The sequence below is a fragment of the Carassius gibelio genome, chromosome A15, assembly GCF_023724105.1.
Source record: "Carassius gibelio isolate Cgi1373 ecotype wild population from Czech Republic chromosome A15, carGib1.2-hapl.c, whole genome shotgun sequence".
NCBI lineage: Eukaryota > Metazoa > Chordata > Actinopteri > Cypriniformes > Cyprinidae > Carassius > Carassius gibelio.
In genome coordinates, this window is record NC_068385.1 from 25,169,428 (window position 1) to 25,194,443 (window position 25,016).

The window sequence follows — 25,016 nt, forward strand, 5'->3', positions numbered from 1 at the left end:
CTGAAGCTCAAGTTTCTGAAAAACGTAATGCTGGCCGCTATACTGTGGGACTGTGTAGCCGCAGACTTCCAGAGTAGCCGAAAGCACCCACAATGGACATGTGGGCATCAGAACTGGACCATGGAGCAATGGAAGTAGGTTGCCTGGTCTGAGGATGGGTGTGCATTGATTAATTATGCTGGGAAACCTTACGTCTGGCATTCATGTGGATGTTACTAAAGCTTGTTGCAGACCATGTACACCCCTTTATTGCAATGGTGTTCGCTGATGCCAGTAGCCTCTTTCAGCAGGATGATGCATGAATTGCAGAAATTGTTCAGGAATGGTCTGAGGTTCATGACAAAGAGTTCAAATCCCCCAGATCTCAGTCCGACTGAATATCTATGGGATTTTCTGGACCAGTAAATCCAATCCATTGGTGCTTCACTTCAACACTTACAGGACTCAAAGGATCTGACTCAAATGTCTTGGTGCCAGAAACCGTAGAACTATGGAAGTCACTCAAACCAAAAGCGTTTGATTGCCAACATTCTTTAAAATATCGACGTAGTATGTTAACTTATACATGTCCATATAATAGGAGTGACTGAAAAATAATGTAGAAGTATCACAGTGCCATAATTTTTTCATTATGTACTAGGGCTGTTCCCAACTAAATATATATACATTTTATTGTTGACTTACTGTTGTTCATTTAAACCATTAGTTGACTAATCACACACTAATATTAATTTAATTACTTAAATATATTGGAGGACTTTTAATATATAGCCTATTCCAGTGTTTCCCAACCACTGTGCCACAGAACACTAGTGTACCTTGACTGGTTGTCAGGTGTGCCATGGAAAATGATCATTGCTTCTACATTCTTTACATATTTCACATACTTTTGAAAATCCAGTGTTTAGTTGATCCTGATAAGCGCTCATTGTCACAGTTGTAAACACGGTGGCTTTCTTCTCTCATGAGGGGGGTTGGCATCACAACATCTTTGTTTCCAGGCAGAATGTTAAAGAACATGGCACACACGTCTCCTGGAAATCCTGCATAATTCAACCAATCCAATAACGACTTTGAAACTCCTGAAGCGTTTCCAATTTTACGTGCCGTATGCATCAGACATTTAGCCAACAGTCTGTGGGCGTGACGTCTGAGGCTGAGACTAATGGCTTTCACACTCCACGCAGACACTGGGATATATTCCTAATAGCGCACATTTATCTAAGTTAATGTTAGGGCTAGCAGACATTCAAAGTTGCTATTATTAACATATCCCTCTTCCATAAGATAAGCCATAGTTGAGGTTGATGAAAGATAGACGAACGTTAGGATTTCCTGCCGAACGTACTGAAGTTACCTTAAGGACCAGCAGGTAACAATCTGTCCTACATGAGAATGGACAGTTTTTTTATTTATTTTCTGCGACTAACCAACTAATTCAATTTTAGTCGACTGAGCCTCTTCTTGTTGAGTAACATTTGGGTGATTATTATGAGGCAACCCTATTATATACACAGCCACAAGACAAAATAGCCCAACCCCCATGTTTCTATGTTATTCTGTCTTCCTTTGCTCAGCTGAAAAGGTTGTACTATCCTAAACCCACACCACTGTTTAAGTTCGTTTTTTCGAGTGTCACTTGAGTGACAGTGTTTACATTCTTCAAGAAAACAACTTACAAAATCTTCCTCTATGCATTGAACAGGGATATGAAATAAATATTCTACACGTCACCTTAAATGCACATAAAGCTCTTTATTGCTTTCAGAAGTTTCGAATATGTCAAACACAGACTCACAGTTGCCCTACATGCACTAAACATGAAAGATTGCATCCTCTGATTGCAAGAGGGCTCTTCACACTGATAGGTCGAGTGTAGGACTGCATCCATCGTCGGTCTTTTCAGCTTAGTGCAAATTGAAGCATTATCTCATGGGCCAATCTCTTATCTTTCCGCCCTGAGATTTGCATAACAAGCGTGGCGAGGGTGACACATCGTTGAGTTTATGTGCCACGATTCTGAGCAATGTGAACTTCCCATGTGAACTTCATGTGTCATGTTGAACATGGCTGATAAAGTGTGGCAAGCCTGAGCCAATAACCCTCAAGAACCCTTCGAACATTCTGGCCTTATAAAATGTACAGCTGTGCTAACATGACCCACTCTTGGCAGATCCATTAAAATAAACTGGTTTGTTAGGATGTGAGATGCATGCATGAATGAAAACACGAGTGGATTGTAGTGTTGTTTATCATAACACAGAATTACCTTAATACAGTGCATGTTATTGTAAAGACTCTAAGTCTGTCCCTCATAGCCCTGTTTTCATCTTTGTTCAATTCAATATGGTGTTTAACCTGACTAAGGTCTATTGACGGGGAATAACTGACCTTGGAATGTCATGACCAATGACATAGCATTTCAGAAAGCCCTCTGAAAACACCACCTGATATATCTTTCAGTTTCAATACATAAATTACAACCTATTGCAAAAGTTAAAAAATGAATGTCACTTCGATGCATATGCTTTGTATATTTACATCAGTGGTATGAATAATTTGTCAATTATGCCAAAACAACTCTGATTGGAAGAAACCAGACCAGACCAAATCTATCAATCCTCTTTTGTGTTTATGGGTAATTCTCAACCTTTGCGTAGATATAAAGCTAATCGTGAATGGTTACTAATGTGGCATTTATGTGTTTATTCCCATTCATATCTATTTCCAACCAAATAAGTACTGGCACTGAGATTGCAACAACACTGTCCACTTCCTAAAATGATGCATTGCTTGGACGCATTCTCTACTCTGCCTGGATTTGAACAGCGTTGGGTTAAGAGAATGTTTTTCTTATGCTAAGTGGGGGCAGGCAAGCAGGCCGCCAGGCCTACGGCATCAAAATCCGTGGGCTGAGGAGTGGAGACACGAGTAAGAGGGAGGAATGAATCAGCACTCTCGCCACTAAAATGTCAGAGCAACCTTGTTCCTGTTAAACAGTTCCTGTTGAAAAGCATTATTTTCATCCATTATTTATTTATTTTACTCATCTCTTCAGGCATTTTTTTTCTCCTCACAAAGCTATGGAAATGTATGTAAAATGCATCTGCTGTTTATAGAGGGTAAAATTAAAATGTTGCCCTTGATTTGCCAAATATGTGACTTAAATTCATTTTCACCTCATGAGAGGTATTAATCCTGCAGATTTGGTGCTTCAGCGAATCGTCTCGCATTGTTTCTCGCCTCCCTGTCAGGATGAAATGTTTATGGTTGATTGTCTGGGAGAGAGAAGAGATAGAGTGAGTGTGTGAGAGATTCATTGCCGCACAAGATGAATGAATTGAGGAGAAAGTGGCAATTTCTAGGCTACTCTAGGTGCCAGAAGAGCTTTGAGGGTCAAAACACAAGCCAAAGCAAGATGGATTTCATTTCCACTTCTGAACTACCGATTGCATGATAACTACTTTCAATGACCCTGATTACCTCAAGTTAACCTGAAAACAACAATATATAAAAATTATGTTCCAACAAAAGATGTAAACAGTAGTTTCAAGCATGTTTCAAAACAATATTCTGAACCTGTGGGATAGCTCCATAGTTGATGTTTATGTCCACTTACATCATTAGATCTGAATAATAACCTTTTTGCTTTCACTTATTTACCTCAAGTGCTGCGCCACAGTAATTGCATACTTAGCAACGGAATTGCCACCATATTGTGAGGCCATCCAGACCAAAGATAAACAGATTATCCGATCAGGAAGACCAGCTGCTGATTCCCACTTCATTCCGTTCTTTGGAGCAGCAGCTCTCGCCCACTTGACACCTCGTATTAGAGACTAATGAGACCCTCGGCTAACTGCAAGTAAAAAAAAAAAAAGAAAACACTTTGTCAACATAATGCAGAAAATTAAAACACAGAAATACTGTATTTTAATATAACCACAGCCTGTATTAAAGGATAGTTCGACCAAAAATGGTTAATTCAAAGCTGCATGGTTCATCTGTGGGACACAAAAGGAGAAGTGTAGCAGAATGTACAGGATGCTCTTTTTCAAGCAAAAGTGAACGGGAACAGGATTTTTAGCTTTAAAGAAAAATTACAGAAAATCTGCATTAAAACATAATAGATGGCAGCACTACAAAAAAAAAAAAAAAAAAAAAAAAAAAACACCTTTTTAAATAATTGTGCTTAACTGCGTACTTATTAACTTACACACACACACACACATACATTTCTTATCGTTCCATGTACAGCTGAAGAACGAGAACCGATGAATGATGAGATGAAGTTTTAATCCACAAAGTTATTTGAGTGCGGTGCAATGCAAGTAATCAGCGTTCGGCGTGTCGCTGTCCTGTGTGCTGCATTGGATGAACCCACACACGGTAGTTGTAATATAGAGATTACACCTAGTTAAGCAAAAGCTCAGAGAGTTCTCAACAAAGGACTTTAGATGAACACGTAGGTAGCCTGAGTTCAACCATATTGTTCTCCTCTACCAAATGAACATACTTACTCTATGGTGGCCAAGTTTATATGTTCAGTGACCTCCAGGCTCCTAGACGTACTACATGTAACCCAAATACATCACATTACGAAGTCAATAAAAATAGTGGAGCTAAACTACAATAATAAAACCAAGTTACATTTTGCCCGTTACTATATACAGTACTGTGCAAAAGTCTGTGGCCACTAGTATTTTCACCAACAAAAAATGGTTTTAAGTCATTAAATCATTTAAGTTATTTATATGTTTTGCTGTAGTGTGTCAGTAGGAAATATCAGTTTACATTTCCAAACATTATTTTTGCCATTAAATCTAATAATCTAATAAAGAAGATTATTTCTTCTCTATTCACAGATTCCAGAATGTAGGCAGAGGAAGGAGGCGGATGAATAAAAGCTGGCAAGTATGGCTTTCAGTTGCAGAGAACTTAATAAGTTTAAAAGAAAAAAAAAAAAATATATATATATATATATATATAGCTGCCATGATCACAGACCATAGATAAAATATGTCCTTCCCTACAGTGATAGTTCCCCATAACTGCTGGCTGTTCAGGGCTCACTGTCACTATAAGGAACTCTCCGCTGGTCAAAGGACTTGAAGTATTCTTGGGAATGTCAGCACTGGTTCCATACACATGATAAACTGCACACAGCCAGCAGGACATACTGTATGTCCCTCTTACCAGATACCAAAACCATGCTAGACTCAATAATAAAGCTGCTGTTTTTTATACAAAAAAAGATGTTCTCACCATAGTACATATATATATATATATCCCTTGTGTTATGTTGTGGGTCAATTTGACCCGTTTAGATTTTCTAGTTGTTGGAAATACTGGTTAACCATTTTCTCATTTATCATCATGAACATGCATGCAAAGTTTCAACATGCTGGTGTTTTTTGTCATATACAAACAAAATTACTATTACGTTTGTGATGTTCGCGGGTCAATTTGACCCGCATATTTTAACGCTCTAAGGAAACTGTACTGACCCAAAATAATAACATTTCTTGGTTATATTTTGTTATTTTATTGTTTTACTACTTTATGAAGCTAAAAAAATGAGGATTTCCACACACATTTCAATACAGAAAAATATTTTGTAAGCCACAGATGGTAAAAATTACTTATCATTTATTTTTTCAAGCTATATATATATATATATATATATATATATATATATATATATATATATATATATATATATATATATATATATATATAGTAATTATAATCTAAACAATATACGTTTAAATAATATAAAGTGAAAATAGATATTTTCAGACATTTGAGTACCTGATAATTACAATGAAATTAAAATGTGCTGTTGTTTGAATTTATATTAAATGCAATTAGCCGAAATTTAGAGCACATTTTTTGACCAACTTAACGGGTTAGTTCACCCAGATAGCAAAATGATGTTATTAGTATAACTTACCCTCATGTTGTTTCAAACCAGTTAAACCTCCGTTCATCTTTGGAACACAGTTTAAGATATTTTAGATTTAGTCAGAGAGCTCTCAGTATCTCCATTGAAGCTGTGTGTACGGTATACTGTCCATGTCCAGAAAAACATCATCAAAGTAGTCCATGTGACATCAGAGGGTCAGTTAGAATTTTTTGAAGCATCGAAAATACATTTTTGTCCAAAAATAGATGACTTTTTATTCAGCATTTTCTTCTCTTCCGTGTCTGTTGTGAGAGAGAAACAAAGCAGTTTGTGATATCCGGTTCGCGAACGAACCATTCAGTTCACCAAATCGAACTGAATCTTTTTAAACGGTTCACATCTCTAATATGCATTAATCCACAAATTATTTAAGCTGTTAACTTTTTTAATGTGGCTGACACTCCCTCTGAGTTCAAATGAACCAATATCCCGGAGTAATCCAAGCACTCAAACAGTACACTGACTGAACTGCTGTGAGGAGAGAACTGAAGATGAACACCGAGCACTGACTCTTTTTTGATTATATATATATATATATATATATATATATATATAATATTATTTATTACGGTGAGAACATCTTTTTTTGTATGAAAAACAGCAGCTTTATTATTGAGTCTAGCATGGGTTTGGTATCTGGTAAGAGGGACATACAGTATGTCCTGCTGGCTGTGTGCAGTTTTTCATGTGTATGAAACCAGTGCTGACATTCCCAAGAATACTTCAAGTCCTTTGACCAGCGGAGAGTTCCTTATAGTGACAGTGAGCCCTGAACAGCCAGCAGTTATGGGCAACTATCACTGTAGGGAAGGACAGATTTATCTATCTGTCTGTGATCATGACAGCATTTTTTTTTTTTTTTTTTTAACTTATTAAGTTCTCTGCAACTGAGAGCCATACTTACCGACTTTTATTCCTCCTCCTCCTTCCTCTGCCTACATTCTGGAAACTGTGAATAGAGTGGGGAGGCAATTTGCTTTCACAGTCAAGAGAGATGAAGATATAAAGATGGAATGAAAGAGAGTGAGAGAATGTCCCAAACCCCTTGGGCTCCTCCACAACACCCACTCACCACAGACAACATGAGAGGTGAGGACATACACGCATGAATGAAGAAAATCGGTAGTAAGCGGTAAACAAATATAAACAGACTAGAGGGTTTAAAATGGAAAGGCACTGTAAATAAACTCAAACACAGTGCTGTTCCAAAAGTATATTTTCACATTTCCTTGTTCTATAGAAACTGAAGCATGATATACCAGTTATCAGCTGATATTAGAGAACTGGAGTATTGGAATATATCATGGATGCTCATTTTACATTTGGATGATCTTTAAAAGCAACTGGTAAATGCATAGCAAAATTGGTATTATATTATATTATATTATATTATATTATATTATATTATATTATATTATATTATATTATATTATATTATATTATATTATATTATATTATATTATATTATATTATATGTAAAGGTATTGTTATTTATACATATTATTAATTGGGGATTAGAATGTTTTAATGCCTAAATTCACATAAAATACATTTTAAACAACTGATTTTATTTTTAAAATTTTGTAAAGTTAATTTTATTTATTTAGAAAAAAATAATGTTGCAATTTTGCTAATATTTTAAAAATAAAGATTTGTTAACATTAGTTTACAATAAAAACAACAATTCTCTCTCTCTCTCTCTCTCTCTCTCTCTCTCTCTCTCTCTCTCTCTCTATATATATATATATATATATACATGTATGTATTATTTATTTTTTGTGTAGAATGCCATGCCATTCACTAGATGCTAGAAGAGGCATGAGCCGTCAATGATGTCCATAGTGTGTTTACTGTTTACATAGAAAAACATATGCTGTGTGAATAGCCCCAGAGACATTTTAGATGTGCATCTTTGCTAATCTTTTAACAAACTACACTAAAAATGGCCTCACAGCTAAAGATCCAATTATGATTTGATAAGGTTTTTGATTTAATTATCACTAGTGGTGTGCTTCCACTTCTGCTTTTCCTCTTCTTCTACTTCTTTTTTTTGTTTGTTTTTTTTTTTTGACTTGAGCTTGTGCAAATGTTTTGATTGACCTGTACATGGTGGATTGAACATGGTAAAGCTGATATTTCTTACTGCTGTTTCTCTCAACAACATTATAGTAGAAATAAAAACATTCAGCTAAAACGATGAGTCAGGCAAATCTACAAAGGCCAGCAGGGGTTAAAAAAAATAATGCAAAAAAAAAAAACCTGTGCTGAATGTGCAAACTATTTGCATTTAAACCAATACTTATGCTACTTTCATTAGACAATATAATGTACATCCCGTAAATATGATCCTGTGGGATCTCTCCATGTCCCTGTAATACAGCTGATGAGCTTGCAAAAAAGATCTCAAGAGAAAACACATGACTGCATGAGCAGCAGTGGAATATGGATTCAATCTTATATTACCATTCCCTCAACTCCACTGATGCACTTCCTCCAATCTCAACATGAGACACACGGTGATTATAAATCATTATGGAGCCTCTGAAGACCACAAGGGCTGTTAATCTTTGTGCCTGACTGGAAAAGTAAATTAATCAAAGGAAAAGGTTCTTCCACCAGCCTCAAAATGATTTACCATCGAACGTAGTTTATGAAGCAGTTTTAGAAAATTAGCTTTTGGCCAATATTGGACAACATTTACTGTGTGATAACATATGCTGGTTGTAAATCAATTGTGTTTACAGTATTCTGATGGTGGACATAATTTAAGATAATACAAGAGTGTGTGTAATGCTTCAGGTTTATTATTGCATTATGTTACATCAAAAAAAAAAAAAAATAAATAAATATATATATATATATATATATATATATATATATATATATATATATATATATATATATATATATATATATATATATATATATATATAATCTACAGTTGTAAAAATAACAAATAAAATCTGGTCACATTATATTATTTATTGTCTAAACCCCTATACATGTTTTACATTATTGCATTGCATTAATGCAGTAATTTAGCATGATAAATGGTTATGTTGATTTATATTATATTATGTTGTTCAATATTTAAAATTGTTTTATTATGTATACATATATTTAATAGGAATTTAGAAAATATGAATGCAGTCAACTTTGATTATATTAGTATACATTTTAACCAAATGAATGTTAGTTTACTATTATATTGTTATTTTATATTTTTCTATTATATTATTATAATAATTCAATATATAGTGCTTTTTCGACACTCAAAGTGCTTTATTTATTTAATTATTTATTATATTTGACCGTAGGTAATCACAGCATGCAAATATACAACTATATCACATGGCTATTGAGTTGCTTAAAAGCTTATTGTATTACTGTATTAAAAGTTCACTGTATTATGTATAGTAAGAGAAGTACTGAGCGAGTGTGATTACTTGCATCTGATACAGCATTCATCATTCAGCTCAATCTCATATTCACAATAAAACATCTGATCTTTCAGCATAAAGGTCTTAACTACTGACTCACTCAGTAGAAAAACCTTTCCCAGTACTAAATACTACTTTTATTAAATACTACTGTTGTTTATATAAATTATTTATTGAATAACAATAACGGGCATCATAAAAGTTGCTTGGCAATTCAGTCAAAAGTACAAAGGTGCTCTGATATAAGCTACAGCATTAAAGTTACATAATATATAATGTGATGAGACCTTGCCATGAGGCAAAAAAAAACAAAAAAAACACATTTTCTCTGGAACGAATAATCAATAAAAAAGACCAAAGATTGCCCGTTAGATTTACCCCCCATCCACCCCCCCAAAAAATATAGCTTATGTTCGGAGCCAGCGGCAAATCCCAAAAGAATTGGCTGAGGTGAGGCTGCCATCAGCGGGTTCATGAGCACTGAAATGTCATATTTGAAGTCCAAATAAGTACATTCTTGCCTAAAAAAATCATAAAATTACATTCAGTGACACAAAAACTGTATTATTTATAAGATCATAGTGAATTTGGGTGTCTGCCATGACACTCGCTGTGAGAAATACTGCAAGTAGAGTGAAACACACGGTGAAACGGTTGGAGTTCCGATATCACTTGATATCTCCTCTAAGCCAATCAGATTCAAGGACCTGAAAGAGTTTTATTATATTATATTATATTATATTATATTATATTATATTATATTATATTATATTATATTATATTATATTAGCTATATTATATTAGCTATATTATATTATATTATATTATATTATATTATATTATATTATATTATATGTAAACAGAAAATATTAATATTTATAAATATATTTAAAAGAGGTTTTGGTTATAGATTTTAACCACATTAATACATTATATCAATTCTTTTCATTTGCATAGCCACTGTGAAATAAATTCCTGGTTCCAGGTGAACACACGACTACACAGTACTACACACCTGTGTGAGAGCTGGCAGGTGTCACTGATGGTTTTCAGTGTCCACTCAATAGCACATTGATGTGTTCTGATGTGTCTTTCTGCCTCTGTCCACGGAGGAGTGAGGATCTAGGACATTAGCCTCCAAGACTGCATGGAAAATTCCTATTATAGAAACAGTCTGTCTCTTTTCCTCTTCTTCACACAGACAAACCTCACACACCTCTCTCTCTCTCACACACACACACACACACACACACACACACACTCTCTCTCTCTCTCACTCACTCTATTGGTTCTCTGGAGCTCACACTGCATTACTTCTCTATTTTATTGTCTCTCCATCACAGTTTTCTTCACAACATTTGTTGTACATTTTTACTTCCAGTTACACACATGAGCAGACAAAAGTCAGGTCTTTGTACTACTTCAAAACAAACAAACACACTGAGTGGGACGAGTGCTAGCTGGAAAAGATATCCAAGAAGTCTTATAGTTTACAAGCATATTGCAAATTGATACTGCAGGAGGGTTTAGTCCCTTTATTAAAGCTTCACAGACGGGAATCTCATACCACTGTGTGGTTGTTGTATTCAAGCAAATCTGACAGCAGTGCCTCCAGGAGCACATAGCCAACTCCCTCCAGATGTAGAAATATCTATAGAAAAAATGAAACACTCTGAATGGTGACAGGTGGCTTTCTCCTTTCCACTGTCTTTTGCACAAACACACACACATACTCTTGAAAAGTGTCTGTGTAAAATTGAAGAGCATGAAATTAAGTTACAGTTCTCCCAGCTACGCCCTTGATTTTACTTCTAAATCATTTATTTCTACTTGAAATTAGAGGTGGGTGGTATGAAAATCTTGTTTTGTAATACAAGTTATTTTGCATGACTATTTATGCTAGGAAATTATCCTTTGCTTTTTGTAACTTGTTGGATCCAGTAAGTAATCTACTTCACAGTGGCAGGCATTTTTATTTTATTATTTAAACAGAAAAGTTAGAATAATCCCATGGTTCCCTTAAAGGGGGGGGGGGGGGGGGGGGGGGGGGTGAAATGCTCGTTTTCACTCAATATCCTGTTAATCTTGAGTACCTATAGAGTAGTACTGCATCCTTCATAACTCCAAAAAGTCTTATTTATAAGAGAAAGATAGTCTGTACTGATTTTTCCCGGAAAAACACGACCGGCTGGAGGCGTGACGTGTGGGCGGAGCTAAAGAATCACGAGCGCCAGTAGGCTTTTGCGTTGAGAGCATTTGGAAGCTGTGACACAGAACCAGAGGCTGAAATTTAACAAGAGCAGCATCAGCAACGACGTTTCTATGTGGTATGTACTAAAACTGTATATATTTGCTTAGCGGTTTTGGAAAATGACTAAGTTCCACTTTATGTCGTATTTTTTTTTTTTAAGCTGTACATGTGGAAAGTGCAGTTTGATGACAACATCGCATGTTGTTTACTTGATGTGCTTACACGCTGATAGCTAAATTATCAACACAGAGATATTTGAAGCAGTTTTACTCACCGCCTGCGGTTCCAACACACGATCGTGACCCTTTTTCGTTGGGACTGCATTATCCTTAAGAAATAAACTATACGCAAATCCGGCGTCAAACTGGGCCTTGTTTGTAAAACAAGCATCTTCGAAATGCAGGGAACAAACACAAACACTTGCACAACTCCGTTGATGCTCTGTAAAAATAAACTCCATCCACTGGTCCCTTAATGCTGTTTCTCTTTTGGTAATCTGTGCAGGGTTGTCTTGCCCTGGCAACCAAAAACACACTTCTTTTGTGACTTTTCGGGACGCTATCGCTCTGATCAGTGAAATGTGTGCTCAGCCTCGCTATACGGGAGCGCGCACTCTTCCGGGAGAAGTGCCCTCAGGAAATTCCGCTCCATTTAATGTCACACAGACCCATACTCGAAAAAAACTTTCCGAAACTTGTGACAAACCGGAAGAGGTTTTTTTGGAGGAAAAATACTCCTTCAAACGTACAAATTATTTTTTGAAACTTTGTCAATGTTAAGCATGGGAATCCAACTCTTTAACAGTGTAAAAAACTCAGTATGCATGAAATAGCACCCCCCCCCCCCCCTTTAAATAAATAAATATTCATATATTTATTTATTTGGATTATTGGATTAGAAAATAAACTGTGGCCAACAAAAAATTATGATTCTCATATGATTCTCACATGATTCATATCAGAATCATATCATCATGATAACCTTCAAATATGACCTCAACATTTAAGAATATTAAAGGATAAATACAATCACTAAAAGCTGTGTCTATAAACAAACTATATATTGGTCACATGAGTGTAACATCACCAACATTAAAGATCACAAACATCTAAATGTAATACATTTTAAGAATCACTTTCACATTGACTTTCTTAAAGTGCACTAGTGAGTAGATAAGTTTACTACCTGCTCGACATGATGATGTTTAAAGTTCCTGACCTGTACTCCCATTTAGCCTCTTGTTAGCAACCACCTTTTCAAGACACATAAAGCTTGTGTTAACCACATTACTTATTTCAGGCTTTTAACGTAAATCATAAAAAAAAAAAAAGAAAAAAAAAAAAAAGATTTCAGGACAATGGAAACAACATTGCTGAAAGTTACTGTGAGTATTTTGGTTTGAGATTTGTTGAAACATTTCTAATCTCACACACTATGTAACGTCAAGCCACATGGTCCTATTTGCTACAGTGCAAAGCTCTCTACTAGTTCCCGTCCTGTGAGGTTTTGAATTTGAATAGAACCCATTCTTTCTTTTCAGAATATTGTCTGGGTTTATTATGTAATCCTTGATGCCATTTGTGCAGATGGTTGCAAATAGAAAAGAAGGCTGATTGTGGCTTTGAGCTTTACATGCACACCTTTACTATGGATGGAGGAGTTAATTAATTGCATTATGCTAGACGGCTTGTGCACATTCATTTGACTAAAACAGTGCAGAGATATTACCGTTTTCCTAACAATGCACTATACTGGTAATACAGGCCCACAGATTTTGAAAGCAGTCTACAATGGAACTCAAGACCCCAATTTAGAGCCCTTTTACTGACAGCCTGTGAGTCACAGAGATGTTTCTCTCATCCTCTCTGTCCTTTATTCTTATGGCGGTTTTCACTCCTTTCTTAAGAACACCTCAATTAGCCAGACTGGGCAAATATGACACTGATCGTGCACCAATATGTGAGTGAAATGGAAGTGGAAGGAAACAAATACAGCAGCACTGGAAATAAACTGCTAGCATATAATGCTGAGAAAAGCAGGAGAAAAAAGGAGGAGGAGGACTTAATCCATTTCAATATCAAAAAAAAAAAAAAGAAAATGTTTGCTTTCACTAGCCAACTCTTGTCTTAATGTACAAAACCTTGCATTTTCAGGACTTGCTCTTCTCCTCCCTTCGGGATTGGTGGATGTTTAAAGGTGCTCATTATGCAGTAGTTTTACAGTGAAAATAAGAGAGTCTCCCCTTCCAATGTGGTTGAGATTTATGTGTAAAAAAAAAAAAGTAAAAGTAAAAATAAAAAGTGCCTGGCTTTGCAAGACGTACAACTTGCTGAGATCTACTTGGCACACTTTGCATGAGTGAAGCCCAGGAGCTTCCAGGATATTGCAGTTGCAGCCACAGAATAATAGGTAAATAAATCGAGGTATAAAGAATGGGAGAAAGGCATGATGCCGACACGTGCCGTAATGATGGGAGCGCAGATAAGTTGTTGAATGTGTTGATCACTACAGATGAGGTCATAAACTAGAGAAAGACACTAGGGCTATAGGAACAGTGCTGCAGTGATGAAGAAAGTGCTGTTAAGAGCTCTTGATATATAATCATGCCATTCTTAGGAGAAGAGAGATGGCAAAAACACACCCGAATCACTCGTTCGGCTGTTTGTCATCACGCATGGAACAAACCTTTTCACAACTGAGCAAGGGACTTTTTATGGATTCCTCCTCTCCTGGTTACTACAGTGACTTACCCGTTATCCTACTTTGTTTGACAATAATCATCTAGGGGCTTTTAGGTTTTCTGCAAAAAAAAAAAGAAAAAAAAAAAAGAAAGAAAAAGGGGTACAGTTTATCACAAGTAGCTTTCTTTTTGTCAGATCAACTTAGATAATTATTGTTGTTCGGATAAAATAATACTTTATGTTTATTAAACCAGTCACTTTATTTGAATTAACTATTTTTTTTTTTTTTTTAATTCCAATGAACCTAACATTTTAAGGCTATTTTATTTTCAGGATTTTCTGTTTATAGGTGTATTTAAGTAATTGTACTGTATGCGTTCTATTTATAGGTGTATTTAAATCATTTCACTGTATACGTTCTGTTTATAGGTGTATTTAAGTAATTGTACTGTATACATTATTTTAATGTAGCTTTGAATAAATTTAAATTAAATTAAATTAAATATTTTAAATAAATAATATGACAAATTAATAAATAAAACATTAATTATGAAAGATTAGCAGGATATTTGTATTTTTTATTATGTCTTACAAAACACATTTTAGACCTGAGGTGGAACAAAAATATAAATGAAATCGGAGAGGACCCTTTCAAATCCTGTACATTTTAAGATTTTAAGATATATATATATATATACACACACACACACACACACACGTGCATCTCAATAAATTAGAGTCATGGAAAATAGTTCATTTATTTTAGTAATTCAACTAAAATTGTGAAACTTGTGTATTAAATAAATTATATTAAATAAATAAATTATATATATATATATTTTTTTTTCAGAAGTCCAGTGTTAAGTTTCCACAGTCTGTGAAGATTTGGGTTGAGATGTCATTTGCTGGTGAAAAAAAAAAAGAGAAACAAGAGACCAAACAATGCAGATGAGCTTAAGGCCACTGTCAAAGAAACCTGGGCTTCCATACCACCTCAGCAGTGCCACAAACTGATCACCTCCATGCCACACTGAATTGAGCCAGTAATTAAAGCAAAAGGAGCCCCTACGAAGTATTAAGTACATGTACAGTAAATGAACTATTATTTCAACTATTATAAATGATTTCACTAGTTCATGCTTACATATAATTAGCTGAAGTATGGTATGCGTATTTGGCGTGCTGTCCAGGGAAGGGCCCGAACCTAGAGTACCCCAAGTCATCTCGTTGGCAGGCTGGAAGGGCCTACGTACTCCTGAGGAAGGGACTTGGGCGTTGGGAGAGTAGGCCCTACCGGCTGCAGCTAGTGAACTACGTGGTTGTTGGCGCCCGGTCGGTAGGACTCGAGCCGATGCTCAACTGGAGCTTGTGGCATTGGAACGGTGAGCCCTACCGGCCGATGAGGAGGAGGAGCAGCTTGGTTGTGGTGCCCGACCGGGAGGACCCAAGTTGCCTCGACCGGAAAAGGTCACGGTGTCGGTGTACGGGCCCTACTGGCTGATAGCCACTGCTATTCAGTGGGTGAAGGGCCTAATGCTAATGCGAGAGGGCCCATGAAGCCTCCGACAGGAGAATGAGACTCAGGGTGACGGACGTCTGGGTCCTCTCGGTTTGGCAGATAAAAAGCTTTGGGCTGGCCGACAAGGAGGACTCTGGCGACATCCGAAGGGAGATCCCGACTCACGGCATCGGATGGATGAGACTCACTTGTGGCCGGCAAGCATAGGCCAGACCGGGAGAACTCTCGCCAGACGTCTGAAGGGAGCACACGAATCAGACGGGTAAGCCTCGCCGGACGGGGAGAGTGGAAAGGAAAACCTGACTGGGAGGACTCTCGCGGCATCCGATGGGGCATTAAACTCAGAACATCGAACGGGTAAGCCTCGCCAGGGGGGGTTAAAAGATGTGAGGGTAGCTGAGAATTGTTTTTTTGCAGGATTTGGCAAGGGGTCGAGACTCGTAGCGTCAGACGGTTAAGCCTCGCCTACCGTCAAATGGAAAGGTAAGTTGCGTGGCCGAGAGACTCTTACCGATGTCCGAAGGGAGCACACACATCGAACGGGTTAAGTCTCGCCGACCGTAGAGTGGAAACGTAAAGGAAGTCTGTCCAGGAGGCTCTCGCCGGCATCCGAAGGGAGCACGCACATCGAACGGGTAAGCCTCGCTGACCATAGAAAAGGAAAAGGAAAGGTTGTCTAACTGGGAGGCTCTTGCCGGCGTCCGAAGGGAGCACACGCATCGAATGGGTAAGCCTCTCCGGATGTGGGACAGAAAAGGAAATGATAGGTGGCAAGCGGTCTCTTGCCAGCATCCAACAGGGACTTCCTGTTTCCAAAAAACAACTGGGTGAGCAACGCAGGCCGTAGGATGGAAAAGGTAAGTTTGTGTGGTCGTTAGGCTCTCGTCGGGGTCTTATGGGAGTTTGCTACTCACGGCAAGAGACGGGTAAACCTTGACGACCGTAGGAAGGAGGGAGGGTTTATTTGTGTTTGGTACTTGTGGCATTGAACGGCTTCCATGTAGGTTTTTGTGACCTAAACCATGTGGAATGGTCGTGGTTGGCTGGCCAGGAGGCTCTCGCCGGCGTCTGATGGGAGGACTCGCATCGAACGGGTGAGCCTCGCTGGCCAAGTATGGAAAGGTCAGGTTGTCTAGCTGGGAGGCTCTGAGGCTTTAGACGTCCGATAGGAACTTAGCTCCAGGAATCGAACGGGTAAACCTCTCTGGCTGAAGGACGGAAAAGGTAAGGTTGCCTAGCCGGGAAGCTCTCACCTACATCCAATGGTAGCCCTGACTCCATACATTGGATGGGTAAACCTCTCCGTACGTAAGACAGAATGGCAAAAGGGTAGCCGGGGGCTTTCACCTACGTCCGAAGGGAGTGTGAGCTCCTGGCAACGAATGTGTATGCCTTGCTGGCCGCAGAATGGAAAAGGTGAGGTTATTTATTTATTAATTAAATATGCGACACCAGATGGGTTGTCTCTCCAGCCATCGGAGGGAAAATTGAGATTGTTTTATCTGCGAAGCCCCCATTGGTGTTCGGCAAAAGCATGACTTAATTTCGTAAAATTCGAAATTAAGCGCGCAAAAATAAATTGCATTTCCTGTGCCAGTGTACCCCAAATGGGTGCCATGTATCGGCGATGTGGTTGTTGTCGAATCATTATATTGTCAGCACGTGAGATCGATTGTACATATCGACGATGTAATCGTGCATGGGTGGAGTAAGAGAAAGATTCTTTATACTTGTCTGAGCTTACTATTTGCCATTTTAACCATGCTGGTGCACGAAAAGAGCCTATGGAATCACCAATAATCTAAAAATATTCTTTCGGACGTACTGATAAACTGGCATTAAACTGCTAGTTCATGTAGTCGGCACTACTGTCATCTCGCTTGTCCTGTGAATTTATTTATTTATTTATTTTATTTTATTTTTTTTAATTTTTTTAAACGATAGTAGATTCCGTTTAAAGTCCAACGATTTAACCCTTATATGGATGTAAATGAATGCCTTAAATATAAGGTATTCAAAAACCGGTAAGTTCATATATTTGGAGTGAGTTCGGTTGAAATGATGCCTTGGTCATACGCGCTCCGGACCACATGCCTCATGATGGGACCGACGCGCCTCCCCTGAAACCAGAATGAGATGCGTTCTAACGTAACTGTGGCATTAAACTCTGTTAGTGAGAGCACCTTTAAAATATGGCACGTATCAGATTACCTGTTAAATTACAATGGAATACCTGATATCTGCAAACGATGTATGTCTATTCGTGGATGGAGACTTTTTTGCCACCTACAGGCTCACATCATCCTTTGAGAGCACGGGCGAGCGTGAAGTGCAGTGCTGAGATGGGATCACGGAGTGGTTTGATAGCCAAATTATAGTAGGCCGCCTAATAATTATAATAATAACGTTGGTTGGAGAATGGGCCTAATATTGTCTTGGCTATTGTTGATACATGATGCTATCACCGCAACATAGGATGCATGGCATACCTTTAAGCGGAGGTGATGTGTTTTTTTTTTTTTTTTTTGTGGTGAACATACGCTGCTGCGGCAGTGGGGAGGTATAGGAAAAAATCCTCCTGCGGGAGCAGACACTGCTGAGGTAATGAGGACGTACAGGAAAGGCTCCTGCAGGATGCAGACACTGCTGCGGCAGTGAGGAGGTATAGGAAAGGCTCCTGCGGGAGCAGACACTGCTGCGGCAGTGGGGAGATACGGTAAAGGCTCCTAGGGGAGCAGACAATGCGCGGCAGTGGGAAGATTTAGGAAAGGTTCCTGCGGAAGCAGACACTGCCCGGCAGTGGGGAGGTATAGGAAAGGCTCCTGCGGGAGCAGACACTGTGCGGCAGTGAGGAGGTATAGGAAAGGCTCCTGTGGGAGGAGACACTGCTGCGGCAGTGGGGAGATACGGGAAAGGCTCCTACGGGAGCAGACACTGCTGCAGCAGTGAGAAGGTACAGGAAAGGCTACTTGCTTCGGCTGCTGTAGATGTTGGCTGTGGGAAGAGTAAAAAAGGGTTAGTAACATTTGATGGGGCAAGCTAAAAATGAATGGGTAGCCTACTGTGTTACCAGCTTAGCAATTGGTTGCCTGATTTGACAATTCCTCAAGCCTTGTCCACATTATTATGTTCCTGTTGGAAAAGCATCTTTCCTCTCGTTTGGCCTCCGGGCTCTTTAGACGGGTTCTCGAGTGGATAAGTTTGGAACGCTGTTTTCACGTTGTATTATGGACTGTGGAAACAGAGGCTTTTGGAAACGATGAAGCGTGTTTAGTCTTGTAAGACGTTGTACCCAAATACATGATTATAGCAGTAACGTTAACCCCTTACCAGTCACCCCCCATTTTTGGCATGGAGACAGAAATTACATACCCAAAATAAAGATGTTTCTGCTCATGATTCTTTCTGACTAGATACATGATCAACATTTGTCCACGAGCTAACACTTCGATGTTTACCGTGTTCAGGAATAGGAATAGTTTTCTTGACATAATTACTAAATAACTGTCACTGAAATGATGTTTTATCGAAATATTGGTCAAATATCAAAGCCAAAGTCTTTAGAATTTCAATTGATGCACGGTTTATCCAGATCACGTAAGAGAGTGATGTTTAACGTGCTGTGAAAGTGAAACGATATTAAACTGTGGCCGTTGGCGATGCTTGCAAGCAAATGGGTTAATAGCAGCTATGTGCTATTCACTTCCAAGTGGTTTCTAAAGATATTTACTTGCCAATTTTTCATATTACGGTCCTTAAAAGGTAACAGTAATTTTACTAACACTTGCTATCCTGCGTCAAAACAAGAGGGCAGATGCATTTTAGATGAATTTTGAGTGATCACGCCGGTGAATGGTGAAATAGGTCCCTAAATGATTCGGTCCTACCAGAAAACTTGCATGGAAATTAAAATGTAAAATTAAATTAAGCATTTAGCAGACGCTTTTATCCAGAGACTTACAAAGAATTCTTATTTTTATTTTTTTTCGTTTAAATGAGCTTTATCGTTTTTTGTATCGTTTCAGTGTGGTTTAAACGTGCGCGGTAAGGCGAATGTAATGCCTTGGCTTCGTGGTTGAAAGTGGCATCAGCATCCGACGGAACATTTGTATCTGTAGTCCAAATCTATGCACAATCCACACTCCAGATCAGCAGTTGGCGGTAATGCACTACGCTGGTTTGCCAAAACCGCCATAAAACACTAGTAGAAGACAGAACTGCGTCATGACGTCGTTTAACAAACTTTAGCCGCGAACCTGCTTTTAGATGCAACACTTTGGATGCCAACTGCCGTAAAAATCCAATGAAGAAAAAGAAGAACCTGTTTTTAGCATCTTCGCCTGAAAATGTATTGGTTAACGTCACGCAGTCTGTGCCGCTAGAGGAAGCGGCCTCAAACTGCCACTCGGCCGGAACACCATGGTGAAAGGCTGAGCCGCGGTGAGAACTGGGGTTCGGCCCAGGCTGGTTGGATTCTTTCTGCTACAATCCAGCGCTCGAGGAGAGCTCGGTCTCAGGCAGCACAATCGTTGTGTCGAGCGAGGAGAGCTTGCACAGTCTATTGGCCACGATGTATGGCTTGATGAGGAGAGCAGCTGTCGCGATGACGCTTAATGCTGCTCAACGCCCGTGTTTGGCTGGGTAGAAATTATCTCGGGTCCGGCAAAAGCAGCAGGTCTTATAAATCCCCTGTGTAGCTCTCTTCGTTGGTACGGAAATTGGGTCTGTGATAAGGTGACATACGAAGCGAACCAGCTGATAAACCATCAATGGATAGAGGTAAGTCAGCGATATTTACACTATGGGATTGACTGCTTGATTATGGTCCACCTGTGTTGATTAGGCTAAGTATCTGACACGCTCCTCCCGAATCTTATTAATACAATTTCATGAAGTATTCTAATTTGTTGAGATGTGAATTGGTGGGTTTTTAATTAAATGTGAGCCAAAATCATCACAATTAAAAGAACCTATTGAGATGCACCTATATATATATATATATATATATATATATATATATATATATATATATATATATATATATATATATATATATATATATATAGACAATTTTTATTGTGGACATACTTTTGGCTGCTTTTAGTAGGCTAAGTTTAGAGGACTAAAATATATCTAGTTTAAGAGGGGCTTGGGGGCTCTGGCTCTGGTGTTCAGCTAGCAGAGGACTCTCAGAAGGCCTTTACAGCTTGTATATGCACTAAATGGTGCAGGTGTCCCACGTATGGTGTTTGTGATGAGAGATCAAGGGGCCACAGAACCCTGGCGTGCAGCCTCCTCTCCTCTGAGGCCTTAGGTTTTGAAGGTCCCTGATGGACCCACCTGGTGTGGCCCATGATTCATCCCTGATCTGAGCCTGTCAAAACCAGGTGTGCAGGATGGGAGTTTTTTTAGGATTGTCTGGCTGGTGTAGAATGGATAATGAGTCAGTAGTCAGTATAGTCTTGAATTGCATTCAGTCAATAGTCAATTTTGCCTTGAACTGCATTCAAGTTATACAATTTATGCCAACTCATGATCATAGTATTGTTAGCCATGTGAGCAACAAATGTGTTTGAGCCAGTCGGCTGAGCAATACATGTCATGTGACTAATTACAAGATAAAAGTCAATCTCATGCCTTTAAAGAAGTGAAATAACATAATTAAATATTAGTGATGTATATGATGTTCTCAAGCAGTCATACTTTTTTCAATTCTTACCTCAAATTTTACTCTGCTTGAGTTATATATATATATATATATATATATATATATATATATATATATATATATATATATATATATATATATATTAGAAACTTTCTAAAAGAAAAGAAAATATTTCACTATAACTTAGGTAGGATTGTGTCAAAGCAGCTTTACAGTGATGATAATGTAAAACGTGTGCTGATAATGTAAGAGTACAATAGAAAACAGTTTATCGGTTAAAGTCAGTTCATCGCTGTTGATTCAGTGATGTCATCATCCATGATGGTATATAATGGTGTATAAAAGTCTGTGTAATAAGTAAGAACATGCAAATCAGTTTAATGCAAAAAAAAAAAAAAAAAAGACGGAGACATTAGCATACTCTTTGCCAACTGACTTACCTTTTTACAAGCAAACAGAAACTCTGTATCTAGAAAGATCAGAGGAGGAGAACTGTGCGTGTGTGGAAACACAAACACTTCCATCATTATTAGACAGACTAGTAGTGCTTGTATGTCTTTGATTTGTTTTGCTCATGTTGCATCAGAGTATCAAAGCAGTGAGAGTTAGACTGTTGTTCCTGAAGTTTAAACTATGCGTTATACTGAAATACTTAATAAAGTTGCCCGTCACCATAGTAATTCAGTAACTCACATTGGCAACTAGATAGTGATTTTAAGAAGCTTTATAAAAAGCATTTTTCACAGACAAAATAAATGATTCACTGATTAATTTGTCTATTTTTTTTTCAATCAAAACATTGTAACACTGTATGTTAGGGAACACATATTCACTATTAACAGTTTTCCCTCAGTAAACTCCTAATTTTGCTGCTTAATGATAGTAAGACCTTTTAAGTAATGAAAGTAAGAAGTAGGGAAGGGTTAAGGCATCTTTGCATATGTTCATGCATCAATATGTGCTTTACAATAACTATTAAACAGTCCATATGCTAGTCATGTGTAAGCAACTATTTGATAGTAAATGGTGTTCCCTATCTAAAATTCGCCAACATTATTTAGTTAAATGATGCTGTTCATCATACATCAAATACATAAATAAAGTTAATGTGGCCTTTTAGTACAGCAATTTCTAGCTAGGGGGACCTGTTCTTCCCATTGAATAATGTGTTGTATAAATGAGTATCCAGCCATTATAAAATTCTCCTTTACCTCAGTGTCTGTAGAGCAGGACAACGTCCCACCAGTATGGATTCTTATCCACAGACGACTGATTTAGGGCATTTATTGTGTGATAAATATAAGCAGCATGGCACAGTGGTTTATAGAAATGGATACATATTAATTCTGATGTTTAAAACAAATAAATAAACCGTGTGTCACTGCCCTGGACTCATCATGTTGTGTTTTCATTCCTCTTGGTTTCTATCACGTGTTAATTGTGTCATTATGTTCAGGTGTGTCTTGTCAATTACCCTCTTTAACCCTTATAAGTTGCATTCTGTTCAGTGTTTGGTGGTCAGGTCTCCTCGATGTGTACGTGTTTTTCTGCCCTCACCTTATGGATAACCCCCTATGGGGATAATTTATAGACTTTGTATCACCGTCTGCCTTGTTTATGTGCTTCTCTTCTACACCACACAATGTAGGATAATGGTTATTATGCACAAACTGTGGGAAACTCTCTACATCCGTGCCGTTTGCACATATCATAAAAAAAACAATTCTGTTTTGAAGCTTGTGACATATAAACACTATTATGTAAACACTACATTCAGATTCACCAATCAGAATTAATTCAATCCAAGTGAAAAAAAAGAGTTGTGCATGTAAATATAGCCATTGAATTAAACACAAGTTTTGAAGTAGAAAGACTGAAAGAGTATTTGTAAAACACTATAGTTAATTGTATAACTGTACATTTTTTTCGTTTTAATTTTGATGTTCCTACCCAAAATACATGAAAATGCAGGCTCTTTATATATGTTTGTGTCTGCGTTTTTCATCTGCAGGTCAGACAATGTTGCTTTAAATATCCTGTAGACAGAGAGACTCCTGTGGATGGTCCCCCCAGGGGCTCACCAGCTGTGCTATATTCACAGGGACTGACGGATAAAGCTCTCTCTGGATCAAATTTATTGACACCCCTCAGTTTGACTCCTTGATCGCACATAGTTACATCTTTGAACACACACCCACTCACTCCTTTCAGCCATTCATTGTCTTGTCAGAGTACCGATCTAAAAAAAGATAAGCAAATCCATGATATTGATCTTTTTTCATTTATCTGAATCATTTTGGCCAGAGGAATTTAAATGAGGAATCGATGCCTTGTATGCTCCAAGTCACCAAAAGGGCTAAAGTTTGGCTCTTAAAAGTGATATTTAGACTGCTTTCATCCTTGAGTTTGTGTTATGTACATGTCTTTTCAGACAAAATCTCCAGGGTAACAGTTAATAGAGGAAAATGATCTTGGTTTCTGTATTTTATGTCTTGTGAATTTTTCTTTTATTCTTGATCGGACACCACAGGTTGCACAGGTTCCCCAGATTGACAGGTTAACGGAGGGGGTTTCAAATTTAAAAAGTACAATGTAGAAATAAAAAAAATTAAATTAAGATATTATTTTCTATGAGCCAGTTCGTATGATATCTTACATTTTTTCCATGTCACACAAATACATTGTTCTAGATAGAAGCACAGGTCCCATAAAAAGTATAGCTGTATCGTGATATTGTCTCATTATCATTATAGATGCATCGTAATATTGTGTTGTTATCATTACAGTTGTATTGTGTTGTTTTGTTATCGTTATAGATGTATCATGATAACATGTTATCGTTATAGTTGTGGCATGATATCGTATTGTATCATTAATTGTTTCATGACCTCATGTTGTTATTGTCATAGTTGTTCTGTTATATTGTATTGTTATTGTTATAGTTGTTGGGTGTAAATATATTGTTATCATTATGATTGTGTCGTGATATTGTATTGTTATCATTGTAATATGTTTTTAGCATTCAGAAATTTTCCAATAAAAGCACTGACATTTAAAGCATTAGAAGACACTGAAGTGTGCACTTTGTTGTGGAGAGATATAGTTAAAGTATAGTTATTATTCTTGATATGAACAGGTTTTATGAGCTGGGTAGCATATTAAAGTAAACAACCCATATGTGAAATGATTTATGGCTTATACCATCAGACTACAGTAGAATGAATAATATATATATATATATATATATATATATATATATATATATATATATATATACTGAGTACATCATTTATTCTCCAGTTAGCCTTGAGCAGCTCCGCTCCTGCCTAATTTAGCTTCTGTAATCTTAAACTGTCTTCTCAGTGGCCCTCATTTATCAGCATGTTTCCAAATAATTGATCAATTAGTGACCAAACAGAGCTTAAAACATCATTCAGATAAAACAAGCTGCATGTCTAATTATCTAATATTTAGCACCTCCAGAACATCACT

At 37.6% G+C, this 25,016-nt stretch overlaps 1 long non-coding RNA gene across 1 annotated transcript; it reads right to left on the bottom strand.

Annotated features, from left to right (window-relative positions):
• Window positions 1-2,515: 2,515 nt before the first annotated feature.
• Window positions 2,516-22,936, bottom strand: LOC128028801 (uncharacterized). The gene is made up of 3 exons (XR_008187257.1): window positions 22,736-22,936; window positions 3,664-3,859; window positions 2,516-3,278 (listed from the first exon to the last, which is right to left on the bottom strand). It is a non-coding gene; the product is annotated as an uncharacterized LOC128028801 (long non-coding RNA).
• Between the last annotated feature and the right edge of the window lie 2,080 nt (window positions 22,937-25,016).